Here is a 17638-nt window from a genome sequence, read left to right as displayed (position 1 = left end):
TTATCATAGCACACACCTGTGACTTTATCCTTGGCTCTAAACATTTTTCCTTGAATACAAAATTGTCCCAAATCTATTTTTCTTTTTAGTGTGATTGTGAAAGCTCATTGTAGTTTTTTATTATGCAGACTTTACTTACTATTATGAGGAATGGGCACATTATATTCTTTATTCCAACTTTATATCTTCTTTCTAGTAACTAAGACCATTTCTAAAAACTTTCTTCCTAAAATTATGTGAATCAAGTCAGAAATCCTATACAATCATTATATATTTATCTATATAGCATCACTACAAGATAATACATCCTTGTAAGTCTGCAGAAACCTGCTCAAAAGGGTGGGTCAATACCTAGCGATTGTTATATATTTAATAATACCAGAAAAAGCATATTAATAGCAGGAATCTTTTCTAAAATGGATTTCTCCCAGGCCTTGCCTACTGGAGCAAATCTGTCATAGATGTTAATCCAAGGTGGACCTAGATCCTAGATCACCTGCTAGTTTTTAGCTTCTCCTAATGATCGTCCTGACAGAAGAAGAAAGGGAATAGAGTTGACTGGCTATCTTTAGGGTTCTCTTTCAAAAGACCACAGTACAAGAAAATGTCTATATTCTGTATCTAAACATACATAATTGTTCTTTTGTAACTAGTCTCAATTCAGGTGAGAACATTTGATTGAAGGTGACAACCACAAAAACTCCACTTCAAAGTATTGGATTTGTAAAGATTATTGTCAAATATCGAGGGAGTCTAAGTCAAAAGTCTGTGCCTATGTCTCAAGTTTAGGTACTATTAGTGTGCGTGTGTGTGTGTGTGTGTGTATTATACTATATACAGCTACATATTATATATACACATGAATAGTAATCTATTCAAACTATTAATGCATATTGTGTACATTATATACAATAAAAAATTGTATAAGGCATGATTACTGCTTTTAAGATGTTTGCATCCCAAGCAGGTATGGTAGCTTACACTGAAATCCCAGCATATGGAAGACTGAGAGAAAAAGACTGCCATGAGTTCAAGGCCAGCCCCAACTACTGTGGGAATGAAAATTATCATTCTACTAGAGTTGGAAGATAGGTTCAGGAAAATTACTGCACAGGATTCTGAGCTGCAAGGACGGGTTTGTCTGGTAGCCAAAGAGGGCACAGAATGCTCTGGAGGCCGCTGGGCAGGTGCTCAAGTGGCCTGGGGTTGGCCTGGGGTTTGCCTACTGCAGCTATTTAGAGCATCTGGCATTAAACAGCATTATGCTTGTGGTTATTTTCTTCTCTGATCTTCCTATGATGGGAAGGGGCAGGAATGACTTGGCAGGAATTGTAGACTCTCCAAGAGCCAGGAGACATAGAGAGAAGGGCAGCAAGCAAGGCGAGCTTTTATAGTTTGCAGTTGATACAGGAGGAGGGTGATCGGGTGCTTCACAGAGAGCTTTCCAAGGAGCTCAGTACTCAGCAATTTCACCATTGCCTCATCTGATAACTTGATTCCAGAGCAAGTTCTGGGCTTGCCTTTGGGAACCGTGTGTGATGTGAAGCATGGGATGATGCCGTTAGAGTCTACATACTTCCTGGGTATGAAAGGAGTATATCTTCTTGGAGAGTCACGGTAAAGACCTACGAACTCGTTTATAGTAACCTCAGGCTGAATTAACTGAAAAGCCCTCACTCTTCACTTGATGGGAGGCAAGTTTTGGTATATGTGTAAAATGACATGTGACTGACCCATCGATAGGACATGTAGATTCGGGTAAGAACAGGGCTGGATACTTGCTTAGAAAACATGCAAGACTCTGAGATGATCCTCAGTTAAAACTAAAAGCCAGGATAATATTGCTCTAATGTTCAACTTAATTCTGTTTGCTAAGACAGTATATGCAAATCTAGATTCTAGAGAATACATACCATGTGATTCCAATTACTTTGAACGTATATGACAAAATACAGGCTATACTGACAGAGAATATCTGTGGGTATCTAGCCTGGTGGGTGAGTTTGATGGAAATGTGCAGGATACTGTATTTATTATTTGTAAAGCATGCCATACAGCTGATTGCTTTCTAGATCAGTCTTCATTTGCAGTTAGCCACAGGAAGGTAGCTGCTGACACCCTAATTAAGAGTCCTTTTGAAAGTCAGGTTAAAGGCATGAGTGAATGTGGGGCCAGAAATTGTGTTTCCTATAAGATCACTGTTAACCTTCAGAGCAGTGGAAAACTGAACATGGAAATGCTTACTTAGAGAGAGGACTACTGTATAGCAATTTAAGATTTTTCTATTATTTTTTGCTCCTCCATGAATCAAGTACAGTACAATAGTGGGTGCGTGCCATTGGTCCAGGAGTGCAGTTCAGTGCTTAGAGAACAGGAACGACCCTAAACTGATCCTCAGTAAAAGCTGAAATCCAGGATAGTATTACTCTGATGTCCAACTTAATCCTGCTTGCTAATGTTGGAAACTGATGGAATACATTTGTTTTCCTATGTGCTTGTTTTTACTTTTAAAATTTAATGAGGAAAAAAAAAGCCTAAACCCCACCAAACTATTAGCATTTTTACCAAATAATATAACATATGTAATAAATAAAATATTACATGAGTTGTTATGAATTTCTAAGACTCTTAGGACCAAAAGATTGAACAATGGTTCATTAAAAGGAAACTGGCGGCAGGAAAGACGGCTCAGTGACTTAAGGCATTGTTGCTCTGCAGAGGACAGGGGTTCAGTTCCCAGCACCCACATGTTGGCTCACGACTATTTGCTACTACAGTTCCATGGGATCTGAGGCCTCATCTGTTCTCTTTTGCCTCCTGCATTATGGTACACACACACATACGCAGAAAATAAAAACAGTAAGTATTTAAATAATTAAAAAAAGAAAACTATGATTAATGTGTGGAAGTCACTCAAACACAGTATTAGCAATCAAGCAACTACAAACTTTTACAGAGATAGCAGTTATGTATCCAATTAGCTAAAATCCTTTATGCTTGGAGCTCACTGTTAAGAAGGTATTGTGACAAAGTTCTTGTATTGGGGTGATGGATTTGCAAAGGCATTATGGAGTAACTCAGGTTATCAATATGATGTACAGCATGCATAGAATAGTCTTTTTGTTTTTTGTTTTTTTTGTTTTTTTTGCATTTACAAAGAAAGGAGTAATTTTTTATTATCTATCTTTTTTTTAAGACCTTACATATTTAATACAGTGTGTTACCCCTGTACAAATGGAAAAAACTTAAGTTCAACATTTCTAGACCAATATGGCTGTTAATTTCTGTACAGTGCCAACTCAACACAGTAAACGGGGATACTTTTTTCCAAAGTTGACAGCACAGCTAAAGTTTCAAAAAATTCAAATTATATATCTGTATATATATATTTATATTTATATAAAAAGACCAATAATAGCAGTGTGTTATGCATCAACAGCAGCAACAGCTTTTCCAGGTTCTGCAGTCATCTGAACAAAACTGTAGAGACATCCAGCACACTCCATTAAAAAAAAAAAAAGTAAAAAAACAAAACCCGAGAAAACAGCACAGTTCTGTTACTCTTGTGGTACCTGGCACCATTTTTTTTTTAAATTAGCTTCTCAATCATCATCTGGAAAGAAAACATTCTGAGCAACATCATTAAAAACAGCTCTGATAAAGCACGGTCACTACTACATATCATAAAGCAGGTACAAGCTATTTTACATCCACAGAGGTATGATACAGTACTGTCCTACATCTATAATACTAGAGGATACAATTTAAAAGGCATTATTTGAGACTTGATTCTACTTTTCCAGCAGAGGGCCCAAAGGATGGTGTGACACAGCTTTGTAAAGAAACATACTCTAGACAGGATTTCCTTTCACTAGTGGCACAGTTCTAAGGATTCATTCTCTCCATGAATGTCAGCTAAAACCGTTATTAAAAAAATGAAATATCCCTAGAACAAAACCGTATAACCACCGGATTCACATGAAGATGACCTAGTGGAGACAAGCTGGACCTCACCTTACCAACAAGCTATCAAATCTGTTATGTTTAAACAGTGAGACCTCCAAGGAAGGAGATGCCAAGTTGTGCTTCAAAGCTTTGGACCACAATCAAACACAGCATCCTTTTCAACAGAAGCAGAAGCTCATCTGAATATGCTCAAGGATGCTGACATCAACATTTAATCATCTCCTCACTCATCCAGGAAGAAGGGGAGATCAGTTACTACTGTACTTTATTGTGTTCAACCAAATCACCATGTTACAAAAATAGCAAGCTGCCATAATAAAAAATAAGGCTCCTCTATCCAGCACCAGATAGCATCATTTTACTTTCAAGCCTAGAAATTGCACACTTGTATATAAACCAACCGAAGATGAGGATTGAGAGTTCATCTTGGTGGATTTTTCCTTTGATGAATATGAAGTGTCCTTCCTTATCTTTTTTGATGACTTTTAATTGAAAATTGATTTTATTTGATATTAGAATGGCTACTCCAGCTTGCTTCTTCTGACCATTTGCTTGGAAAGTTGTTTTCCAGCCTTTCACTCTGAGGTAGTGTCTGTCTTTGTCTCTGAGGTGTGTTTCCTGTAGGCAGCAGAATGCAGGGTCCTCATTGCGTATCCAGTTTGTTAATCTATGTCTTTTTATTGGGGAGTTGAGGCCATTGATGTTGAGAGATATTAAGGAATAGTGATTATTGCTTCCTGTTATATTCATATTTGGATGTGAGGTTATGTTTGTGTGCTTTTCTTCTCTTTGTTTTGTTGCCAAGACGATTAGTTTCTTGCTTCTTCTAGGGTATAGCTTGCCTCCTTATGTTGGGCTTTACCCTTTATTATCCTTTGTAGTGCTGGATTTGTAGAAAGATATTGTGTAAATTTGGTTTTGTCATGGAATATCTTGGTTTCTCCATCTATGTTAATTGAGAGTTTTGCAGGATACAGTAACCTGGGCTGGCATTTGTGTTCTCTTAGGGTCTGTATGACATCTGTCCAGGATCTTCTGGCCTTCATAGTTTCTGGCGAAAAGTCTGGTGTGATTCTGATAGGTCTGCCTTTATATGTTACTTGACCTTTTTCCCTTACTGCTTTTAATATTCTTTCTTTATTTTGTGCGTTTGGTGTTTTGACAATTATGTGATGGGAGGTGTTTCTTTTCTGGTCCAATCTATTTGGAGTTCTGTAGGCTTCTTGTATGCCTATTGGTATCTCTTTTTTTAGGTTAGGGAAGTTTTCTTCTATGATTTTGTTGAAGATATTTACTGGTCCTTTGAGCTGGGAGTCTTCACTCTCTTCTATACCTATTATCCTTAGGTTTGATCTTCTCATTGAGTCCTGGATTTCCTGTATGTTTTGGACCAGTAGCTTTTTCTGCTTTACATTATCTTTGACAGTTGAGTCAATGATTTCTATGGAATCTTCTGCTCCCGAGATTCTCTCTTCCATCTCTTGTATTCTGTTGGTGAAGCTTGTATCTACAGCTCCTTGTCTTTTCTTTTGATTTTCTATGTCCAGGGTTGTTTCCATGTGTTCTTTCTTGATTGCTTCTATTTCCATTTTTAATTCCTTCAACTGTTTGATTGTGTTTTCCTGAAATTCTTTCAGGGATTTTTGTGATTCCTCTCTGTAGGCTTCTACTTGTTCTCTAAGGGAGTTCTTCACGTCTTTCTTGAAGTCCTCCAGCATCATGATCAAATATGATTTTGAAACTAGATCTTGCTTTTCTGGTGTGTTTGGATATTCCGTGTTTGCTTTGGTGGGAGAATTGGGCTCCGATGATGCCATGTAGTCTTGGTTTCTGTTGCTTGGGTTCCTGCGCTTGCCTCTCGCCATCAGATTATCTCTAGTGTTACTTTGTTCTGCTATTTCTGACCGTGGCTAGACTGTCCTATAAGCCTGTGTGTCAGGAGTGCTGTAGACCTGTTTTCCTGTTTTCTTTCAGCCAGTTATGGGGACAGAGTGTTCTGCTTTCGGGTGTGTAGTTTTTCCTCTCTACAGGTCTTCAGCTGTTCCTGTGGGCCTGTGTCTTGAGTTCACCAGGCAGGTTTCTTGCAGGGGAAAAGTTGGTCCTACCTGTGGTTCCAAGGCTCAAGTTTGCTCGTGGGGTACTGCCTAAGTCCTCTCCGCGGCGGCAGCAACCGGGAAGATCTGCGCCGCTCTTTCCGGGAGCCTCCATGCACCAGGGTTCCAGATGACGTTTGGTGTTTTCCTCTGGCGTCTGGATGTGCACAGAGTGCAGTCTCTTCTGGTTTCCCAGGCGTGTCCGCCTCTCTGAAGGTTTAGCTCTCCCTCCCACGGGATTTGGGTGCAGAGAACTGTTTATCCGGTCTGTTTCCTTCAGGTTCTGGCGGTGTCTCAGGCGCAGGGGTCCTGCCGCTCCTGGGCCCTCCCCCACGGGAGCCCAGAGGCCTTATACAGTTTCCTCTTGGGCCAGGGATGTGGGCAGGGGTGGGCAGTGTTGGTGGTCTCCTCCGCTCTGCAGTCTCAGGAGTGCCCACCTGATCAGGCAGTGAGGTCTCTCTCCCACGGGGTTTGGGAGCAGAGAGCTGCTGTGGGCCGGGATCCGAGGGTGTGCATAGAATAGTCTTAACCAGTAAAAGAATAGGACAGTTCATACACATAGGCTCGACTATGTAAAATCTAAAGCACATTAAAGCTGAGCCTTCAATTCTATACAATCAAGACATCTATCTTTTTGTTCAGATTTTTCAATGATAAAGTGTTATTTTCCAAATGAAATGACTTACCCTACCTCGAAACTTAAGACTGATGTGTTATAAATTCCATTAAGAATATGTACAGCCTGATGGAAATATCACAGCTTTGTCCAAAATAAGAGAGCAGTGGCTGGTACAAATGGTAATTTTATAGAATAACTCACTTTTTAGGATGTAGTATTGTTATCTTTAATTGACGGGAAGCATTCCAAGTGTTAGGCAAAAGTAAATCAGAAAATTCAACTGAAAGTTAGATTTTAAACTATAACGGTTAATCTATTTGCAGATACAGCCTCACTGAGTACCTCCAGCTACCTGAAACTTGCTGTGTAAATCGGGCTGCCCTTGAAATCACGAAGATCTTCCTGCTTCTGCCTTTTGAGGGTGGAACCATTTGCTGTCTATCTGGCCACTAAAGGTATTGTCTAAAGTACATATTTTAATAGTAAAACGTTCTGCTATGAAAATATTTTCTTAATAAAGCTGATTAACTGGGAAAAGCAGCAACCCTGAAGCCACGTATCAGGTAAGTGAGGGAAAACAGTGCTTTTTCTTGAAATAAGAAAGAGCTAGATATAAAATAACGAAAGAAAAACTTTAAATAATATAACCAACCAGAAATAGGAGAAAACTTAGGGTATTACACTTGCCTGAAAAAAAAATTTCAGTCAGGAAAGTCCTTTTTAAAAGTTTATGTTTAGTTTATGTGTGTGAGTGTTTTGTGTGTTCAGTACCCACAGTGGCCAGAGGGGGCGTCAGATTCCCTGGAACTGGAGTTGGAGACAGTTGTAAGCTTCCATAAAAGTGCTGGGGTAGAACCCTGGGTACTCTGGAGCAGTAACAAGTGTTCTTAACCACTGAGCCACCTCTCCAGCCCTTTAAAGTTGTAACCTAAGAATATTTAGTGATGTTCAGTAGCACAAGAGACTAAAATAGAAATGTGCCGACAGCAGCAGTAAGCCAATACATGAGGTATTAGTGTATATTCCTCATTTGGTTTTGCTTCTCTTGATTACTGCTAAAGTCCAAAGTCAAGCTCGGTACACTGCCGATAAATCTGCCTATCTCCCTCTCTCCCAGCTCTTAGGTCTTTTAAACATTTCTCGCTAATTTTCTGGAGGTCCACTTCCAGTCCTTTTCCTATATAGCTCAGACTTTTTCTCATTTGTCTGAGAACAGAGACAACCACACATGCTTGTTTCTCTGTCCTGGCCCCCTGACTCTTATGAGAAAAAAATAATAACTTTTAAGATCTACTGTTTAGAAAATGTCTGTGAAATTAATAAACTCTTTTCTCTCATTTTGTTTGTTTTTTTGAGAATTCTGTATACTGTACTTTGACCATTTACTTCTCTCTCAAAATTTCTCAGATCCATGTAAGAGGATCCAACTTGAGTCTTCTCTTTTATTTTTTTTAACCCATCAAGTACAGTTTGTGTTGTTTATATACACCTGGATGATTGTCCACTGGAGCAAGGTTGACATATCAGGGGCCACACTCTAAAAGGATTGATTCTCTCTTTGCCAGAAGCTATCACTTGCCAATAACTCTTCAGCTAATGGTGGGACTTTGTGCTGACCTCTCCTCTCCAGGATGACATTTTTGTCTGGCTTAGGTTTGCATAGCTCATGTATGTGCTTTCACAACTGTTATGAAAAATTAAATCCTTGAAAAACGAATGAGAAGAATAAAACTACCAATGTCATGGACAAAAAGCAAAACAGTGAATAATTATAGGTTGCATAGTCTTTAAGCTTGTGTAATCTTTTAGCAACAATTTCAATAAAGATGGACGTCTTGACCATATTTGCTCCTCTCACAACATTACTGAGATCCACCCTCCCATCTCTACCCATCCCACTTGAGTCCTCTTTTTAGAGAGAGAGAGAGAGAGAGAGAGAGAGAGAGAGAGAGAGAGAGAGAGAGAGAGGATGAAAATAGGTTTAAATCTTTGATAACTCATTCACTCATTCATTCATTAATAATTTCAGATACTTAGGAAAACATACCAGTTCTATTTAAATACCTTCAGTCAAAGATGAGAACATTTCTGTTTGTTTTATCAATCTGAATCACCCTAACAACACAATTTCATAAACAAGTTATAAATAAAGATTTATACAGAAAATGTCACGGCCTTATATGCGCATTTGTGTATTGTTTCTATATTTTGAAATATTAAATTTAGAAATATATCGGTAGGATGTGAAGACCAAGAATGTTTTTTAATAGAATAAAAGGTTAAAGGGTATGTGGATTTGTGTTAGATATCTGTTTCAACTGATAATGGATCTGATGTTCAGTGCATGGTGACATCACTGCCATCTCAACATATGTGAGTGGGTACACACTGTGATTATTTTCACGACAAAAGTGATAATTTGCGTTTGTTCTGTTTTATATGTCTTTTTAAAATCTCTCTCTCTCTCTCTCTCTCTCTCTCTCTCTCTCTCTGTGTGTGTGTGTGTGTGTGTGTGTGTGTGTGTGTGTGTGTGTGTGCCTGCAATGAATGTGGGTAGCCATGTGGCCAGGAAAGAGAGCTGGTTCCTCTGAAGTTAGAGTTATAGGCTCAGTAGCAGCTCAGTAGCTCAGTTGTGGGTGCTTTGAACCAAACTTGCACCATGAAGCATTTCTTAAAACATTTATCTCCTTCATCATGACTGTACTAACATCAACAGATACAAGGAAGAACTTGGACCATGTTGTGTTGACTCTGCTCTCAGCAAGCCAGAAATGGAAAGCTTTCGAACTTATTAAGGGGCACTGACAAAGTGTCTGTAGCAAATGTCATCCTAAATGGTGAGAGAGTGAGGATTTTGCTCATGAGATTAGAAACCAAAGCTATAAACACCTACCTCCACTATCCAACACTGTATTGACTGTACTGAAAGTTCTAGTAAATGTCTAGAAATAACAACAAGAACAACAACAACACAACAACAACAGCAGCAGCAGTAGCAAGTGTGGTGTGAAATCAAATGTTTCCATTCTCAGATGAAAACTCTGTCTGCAGAAAACGCTAAGCAATTTAACACAAAGCTACTAGGATGAGTGAATTTGGTAGGTGTACAAGACACAAACTTCTTACTATTTTACAGGTGAGCTTTGACGTTGATATATTTATATTTTTACTAAAAAGTAAAGTCATAGTCCTCTTTCTTTGTGCGAAGAGTCGAGTTCTTCTCTTAGGAATTGTCTACTGCCATTACTAAGCTCACTTTCCATTTGCTTATCTTATTATTATTAATATTTCCTTCTTATTGGTGGCTTATTTTGTGTGCATAATTGTGACAGCTCTTGTCAAACACCATAAGGAACAAATTTTATATTTGTTTATAATCATAGTAAAATATGATTTAATCACTTGTGGACATGTAAGGTCACCTCCTTCCATCACATATTAACCTCATAACTACCTCATCTCTTCTCTGCCTTATTAGTCCAGATTGCTACAGACAATGTTCAACAAAGGGACATTAGGAGGATTCATGGAGACAGAATCTCCATTTCTCTGCTCTCTTAGGAAGAGCTAAATAAGAGAGACTCCAGCAGGGAAACCCATGAGCCTGAGACTCGTGGTGTGGTGGTTTGAATGAGAATGGCTTCCATAGGCTCATATGTTAGAATACTTGGTCCTTGGTAGATAGAACTTTTGGGATATAATTAAGAGGTGTAGCCTTGTTGGAGGAGGAGTGACTGCTGGAGGAGGTATGTCATTAAAAAGTAACCAAGACACAAAGTGAGACATGTTTGAGGGTTTTTTATCTTCCCAATGCCATAGATATATCATTAAGTCATTGACTCGAGATTGCTCAGATTTAGTACTGTAATTGTTTATCTCATGATTGCATCTATTGTGTCCCATAGATTTTGGCTTGCTGTGTTTTAATTTTCATTAAACTCTAGGGAATTTTAAAAGTTTCTTCTTTAATTATTCCCCGTCACAATTATCAACAGTGGGCAGTTAAGTTTCTGTGAGTTTATGTACTTTCTATAGTTTCTGTTACTTTTGATATATAGCTTTATTTCATTGTGGTCAAATAAGATGTAGGTTATAACTTAAATTCTCCTCACATGCAGGTAAGTGTGTGAAAGCTGAAAGGAAGCACTTAATCTCCCTGAACTGGAGACACAGGTTGTCAGCTACTCCAGGTGGGTGTTAGAAATCAAGCCTAGGTCTGGAAGGAGAGCAAGAGCTCTTAGTAGTGATCTCTCCATGCTCTTTTGTTCAAGCCACCTTTCTTCTTTCAGTGGAAACTCTCATAATGTTCAGAAGGTGGTTAAGTCTGTGTATGGTTGGGATAATTCACCATTATGGGTCTGGCATTGAGGGCTTCAGGCTCTATTCTTTCTTCTGATACTTAACTACTGTCTAGAAGTCTTGGTGCATGGGTGGTAGCAAGCAGGGAAAGCCATGGTCCCTCAGCTTGTAGAGGAAGCTGTGTGGGTTGGGCTTCTGGGGAAAAATTGCTAGGTGGCATATGTGGGTTAGTTACAGGAAGCTGGGCACATAGGGTGGGGCTCCCACTTGGCTCATGCAGACCTAAGTATGGGAATGTGGATTCCTTACTTAGTGTACTAGACAATGTGCAATTTTACAAAATAAATACTGATGGACTTAAAAGGTCTGTTTAGTCCTTATACAACAATAACATGCTGTTTTTAATGTACTAGCCTCATCTCTAGATAGGTCCTCTAAACTAAAAGCCAATAAAGAAACCTCAGAGTTAAACTATATACTACAGGGCAAATTGACTTATATTATAAACATATTTTTCTCATGAAACCTTTTAAAAAATGGATCACATTCTAGGTAACAAATCAAGATTTAGCAAATAAAAGAATCAAGATAACCCTTGTATCTTATTAGATTGTAGTACAATAAATTATAAATCAATAGAAAAAACAACTAGAGAAAATACATAAATACATTGAGATTGAGCAATACATACTTGAAGTATTTGTGAGTGGTTGAATGAATCAGGGATGGCATTTAAAATTCCTTAAGTCAGGTTGTTGAGGTGGGTTAATGTGTAAAGGGGGTAAAGGCATTTGATCCCAACCTTGACAATCTGATTTCAATCCCTGGGACTCACATGATAGAAGGAGAAAAACAACTACCATGGAGATGTCTTGTGATATATACCGAGACATGCATGATATGAAAATATGAATTATCACGAACTGTTTTATTGAAGCAAATAAGACAACTTAATAAAATTAATTACTTCAAAGGTGAAGTTTTTAAATGTGACTAGCCTGATAAAACTGAATTTTAATAGAAAGCTTTTGAGGAACTCTACCCAATATATTTTTTTTTCTAATTCTTTTTTTTTTTTTGTATTTCCTAAGTTATTTTTATTTTAAACTTTTTTTTTAATTTTTTTTATTTTTTTTTTTTATTATCTTGAGTATTTCTTATATACATTTCAAGTGTTATTCCCTTTCCCGGTTTCCGGACAGACATCACCCTCCCCCCTCCCCTTCCTTGTGGGTGTTCCCCTCCCAAACCTCCCCCCATTGCCACCCTCCCCGCATAGTCTAGTTCACTGGGGGTTCAGTCTTAGCAGGACCCAGGGCTTCCCCTTCCACTGGTGCTCTTACTAGGATATTCATTGCTACCTATGGGGACAGAGTCCAGGGTCAGTCCATGTATAGTCTTTAGGTAGTGGCTTAGTCCCTGGAAGCTCTGGTTGCTTGACATTGTTGTACTTTTGGGGTCTCGAGCACCTTCAAGCTCTTCCAGTTCTTTCTCTGATTCCTTCAACGGGGGACCTATTCTCAGTTCAGTGGTTTGCTGCTGGCATTCGCCTCTGTATTTGCTGTATTCTGGCTGTGTCTCTCAGGAGCGATCTACATCCGGCTCCTGTCGGTCTGCACTTCTTTGCTTCATCCATCTTGTCTAATTGGGTGGCTGTATATGTATGGGCCACATGTGGGGCAGGCTCTGAATGGGTGTTCCTTCAGTCTCTGTTTTAATCTTTGACTCTCCCTTCCCTGCCAAGGGTATTCTTTTTCCTCATTTAAAGAAGGAGTGAAGCATTCACATTTTGATCATCCGTCTTGAGTTTCCTTTGTTCTAGGGATCTAGGGTAATTCAAGCATTTGGGCTAATAGCCACTTATCAATGAGTGCATACCATGTATGTCTTTCTGTGAGTGGGTTAGCTCACTCAGGATGATATTTTCCAGTTCCAACCATTTGCCTACGAATTTCATAAACTCGTTGTTTTTGATAGCTGAGTAATATTCCATTGTGTAGATGTACCACATTTTCTGTATCCATTCCTCTGTTGAAGGGCATCTGGGTTCTTTCCAGTTTCTGGCTATTATAAATAAGGCTGCGATGAACATAGTGGAGCACGTGTCTCTTTTATATGTTGAGGCATCTTTTGGGTATATGCCCAAGAGAGGTATGGCTGGATCCTCAGGCAGTTCAATGTCCAATTTTCTGAGGAACCTCCAGACTGATTTCCAGAGTGGTTTTACCAGTCTGCAATCCCACCAACAATGGAGGAGTGTTCCTCTTTCTCCACATCCTCGCCAGCATCTGCTGTCACCTGAGTTTTTGATCTTAGCCATTCTCACTGGTGTGAGGTGAAATCTCAGGGTTGTTTTGATTTGCATTTCCCTTATGACTAAAGATGTTGAACATTTCTTTAGGTGTTTCTCAGCCATTCGGCATTCCTCAGCTGTGAATTCTTTGTTCAGCTCTGAACCCCATTTTTTAATAGGGTTATTTGTTTCCCTGCGGTCTAACTTCTTGAGTTCTTTGTATATTTTGGATATAAGGCCTCTATCTGTTATAGGATTGGTAAAGATCTTTTCCCAATCTGTTGGTTGTCATTTTGTCCTAACCACAGTGTCCTTTGCCTTACAGAAGCTTTGCAGTTTTATGAGATCCCATTTGTCGATTCTTGATCTTAGAGCATAAGCCATTGGTGTTTTGTTCAGGAAATTTTTTCCAGTGCCCATGTGTTCCAGATGCTTCCCTAGTTTTTCTTCTATTAGTTTGAGTGTGTCTGGTTTGATGTGGAGGTCCTTGATCCACTTGGACTTAAGCTTTGTACAGGGTGATAAGCATGGATCGATCTGCATTCTTCTACATGTTGCCCTCCAGTTGAACCAGCACCATTTGCTGAAAATGCTATCTTTTTTCCATTGGATGGTTTTGGCTCCTTTGTCAAAAATCAAGTGACCATAGGTGTGTGGGTTCATTTCTGGGTCTTCAATTCTATTCCATTGGTCTATCTGTCTGTCTCTGTACCAATACCATGCAGCTTTTATCACTATTGCTCTGTAATACTGCTTGAGTTCAGGGATAGTGATTCCCCCTGAAGTCCTCTTATTGTTGAGGATAGCTTTAGCTATCCTGGGTTTTTTGTTATTCCAGATGAATTTGCAAATTGTTCTGTCTAACTCTTTGAAGAATTGGATTGGTATTTTGATGGGGATTGCATTGAATCTGTAGATTGCTTTTGGTAAAATGGCCATTTTTACTATATTAATCCTGCCAATCCATGAGCATGGGAGATCTTTCCATCTTCTGAGGTCTTCTTCAATTTCTTTCCTCAGTGTCTTGAAGTTCTTATTGTACAGATCTTTTACTTGCTTGGTTAAAGTCACACCGAGGTACTTTATATTATTTGGGTCTATTATGAAGGGTGTCGTTTCCCTAATTTCTTTCTCGGCTTGTTTCTCTTTTGTATAGAGGAAGGCAACTGATTTATTTGAGTTAATTTTATACCCAGCCACTTTGCTGAAGTTGTTTATCAGCTTTAGTAGTTCTCTGGTGGAACTTTTGGGATCACTTAAATATACTATCATGTCATCTGCAAATAGTGATATTTTGACCTCTTCTTTTCCGATCTGTATCCCCTTGATCTCCTTTTGTTGTCTGATTGCTCTGGCTAGAACTTCAAGAACTATATTGAATAAGTAGGGAGAGAGTGGGCAGCCTTGTCTAGTCCCTGATTTTAGTGGGATTGCTTCAAGTTTCTCTCCATTTAGTTTAATGTTAGCAACTGGTTTGCTGTATATGGCTTTTACTCTGTTTAGGTATGGGCCTTGAATACCTATTCTTTCCAGGACTTTTATCATGAAGGGGTGTTGAATTTTGTCAAATGCTTTCTCAGCATCTAATGAAATGATCATGTGGTTCTGTTCTTTCAGTTTGTTTATATGATGGATCACGTTGATGGTTTTCCTTATATTAAACCATCCCTGCATGCCTGGGATGAAGCCTACTTGATCATGGTGGATGATTGTTTTGATGTGCTCTTGAATTCGGTTTGCCAGAATTTTATTGAGTATTTTTGCGTCGATATTCATAAGGGAAATTGGTCTGAAGTTCTCTTTCTTTGTTGGGTCTTTGTGTGGTTTAGGTATAAGAGTAATTGTGGCTTCATAGAAGGAATTCGTCTACCCAATATATTATCAGATCTGGAAGGACTCTTCCAGAAGCGTGTGAACTCTTTCCAAATCATTTCATGTAGCTAGCACTCTCCTGAGAGTGAGACCAGACCAATCACTTCCAGAAATAGATTGAAAAATTATCACTAAGATATTAATAAGCAAAGTTCTAGCTGCTCATAGAAACCATACCATAATCAATTACTACTTACCCTGAAATTCAAGTCTATTTTTACATTGAACAAAAGCTATGTAATATATTATGAACAAAACAAAATGATAAACTCTGAAAATATACAAAAATTTAAAAAAGCATTCTGTAACATCATAATTAAAATGCTCAGTAAAGCAGAAGGGAATCTTTAACCATACTTGAGTTTATACAGAATTATAACTGTTATACTTAAAAACTGAACTTTTGAGACCTCAGCTGCTCAGGTGCAGATCAGTCCATTCAGGACAGATGAGTTGAGCCCCTGCCAACTGAACTGCTCTACTCCCTAGACTCCCCTCCCCAAGACCCATTCTACCACTCCCCTACCACTATATCACAGCCTGCCCCTTGGGTGGATCCCATTCCCAATTCTGGCAGTCTCCAGCTACTCAGGTGCAAGCCACACCAGTCAGAAGAACAGAGACTCCCCTGCTGTGTGAAAGACCAAGCATGTTGCCAGAGGTCAAGCCCCAAACCTGGTCAGAGACTCTTGTGGTTCAGAGGTCCAGCAGGCTGCCAGGAATGTGGGCCCTAAAGCCCAGAAGACCAAAGAGAAAACAGAAGTGAAGGAACAAAACATACATCCAACAAAGAGAAACTCAGGAACCAGCACCTTGACTTATAATCATCCCAAACCCAGATGCCTAAAGCCCTGTGTAATGACACAGTCAACAACATCCAGGGCAATGTGGCACCACCAGAGCCCACGTATCCCATGACAGCAAGACCTGAGTATTCCAGTGCAGCTGAAGTTCAAGAAAATGACCTTAAAGGCAACTTTTTGAAGATGATAGAGATCCTTAAAAAAAGAAATGGAAAAAAAAAACCCTTAAATAAATCAAGGAAAGATAAGCAAAAATTGGAGGAAGTCAATAAATTCATTAAATAATGCCAGGAAATCTAAGAAAACCAAAACAAAACAATACCTTCCTATCCCCCAACCCCCAAACCCAAGCAAGCAAGCAAGCAAACAAACAAAATAGGTAAAGAAAATTGTTCAGGACCCGAAAATTGAAATAGAAGCAATGGAGAAAACACAAACTGAGGGAATCCTGGAAGTAGAACATCTAGCTAAGTGAACAAGAACTAAGATACACGCATCACTAACAGAATACAAGAGGTGGAAGAATCATAGTGTTGAAGATATGATAGAATAAATACGCTGACCAGTCAAAAGCAGATGTTAAAGCTAAAATGTTCCTGAGACAAAACAGCTAGGAAATTTGGAACACAGAAAAATAGAAATAGAAGATTCCCAACTCAAAGGCCCAGATACTATTTTCAACAAAATGAAGAAAATTTTTTCTTCAGATGTCTAAAATGTACAGGAAGCTTACAGAACAATACATAAATTAGACCAGAAAAAGTCCTCCACCATATAATAATCAAAACACTGAATGTACAGAACAAAGAAAGAATATTAAAAGACGCAATGAAAAAGGCCAAGTAACATATAAAGTACATTTATTATGGATTGACCTGACTTCTCAAAGACCGCAGATGCTAGCCCAAATCACTATACCCAGCAAAACTTTCAATTACTATAGACAGATAAAACAAGGTATTCTATGACCAAACCAAATTTAAACAATATTTATCCACAAATCTAGCCTTACAGAAAATACTAGAAGGAAAACTCCAACCCAAGGAGGTTACCTACACCCAAGGAAACACAGGAAATAAATAATCCACACCAGCAAAGCCAAAAGAAGGGAAGCAAACACACACACACACAACACACACACACACACACACACACACACACACACACACACCAGGCAATAACAATCATTGATCCTTAATATCTCTCAATATAAATGAACTCAATTCCCCAATAAAAAAGACATAGACTAACAAAATGGATGCATCATTATGCTGCATAACACCTCAAAATTAAAGACAGATATTACCTCAGAATAAAGAGCTGGAAAAGGGTTTTCCAAGCAAATGGGCCCAAGAAGCAAGATGGTGTAAACATTCTAATATCTAATGAAATAGACTTTCAACTGAACTAGTCAAAAGAGATGGGGAAGTACATTTTATACTCATCAAAGGAAAAATTCACCAAGATGATGTCTCAATTCTGAACATATATGCCCCAAATGCAAGAGCACTCACATTTGTTTAAGAAACATTACTAAAGTTTAAATTATGCATTGAAATCCACACATTAGTAGTGGGAAACATCAATGCCCTATTCTTACCAATAGAAAGGTTGTCCAGACAAAATTAAGCAGAGAAATAACAGACATTATAAAATTAGAGAAGATATCAGAAAATGGAAAGGTATCCTACAC

The 17638-nt window shown here is 38.7% G+C and overlaps 1 protein-coding gene and 1 long non-coding RNA gene across 3 annotated transcripts in view; one reads left to right on the top strand and one right to left on the bottom strand.

The window, feature by feature from the left end:
• The window catches only part of Cnrip1 (cannabinoid receptor interacting protein 1), a 42628-nt gene that overhangs the window by 14884 nt on the left and 10106 nt on the right, over positions 1–17638 (bottom strand). The gene's annotated exons all lie outside the window — the stretch shown is intronic.
• LOC120096673 (uncharacterized) overlaps positions 1422–17638 on the top strand; it is a 36415-nt gene continuing 20198 nt past the window's right edge. The window contains exons 1-2 of the long non-coding RNA XR_005493430.2: positions 1422–1617; positions 7002–7133. This is a non-coding gene — a long non-coding RNA (uncharacterized LOC120096673). The remainder of the gene's footprint in view (positions 1618–7001; positions 7134–17638) is intronic.

Source organism: Rattus norvegicus, chromosome 14, assembly GCF_036323735.1.
Source record: "Rattus norvegicus strain BN/NHsdMcwi chromosome 14, GRCr8, whole genome shotgun sequence".
Lineage (NCBI taxonomy): Eukaryota > Metazoa > Chordata > Mammalia > Rodentia > Muridae > Rattus > Rattus norvegicus.
This window is presented reverse-complemented; position numbering and strand designations above follow the sequence as displayed.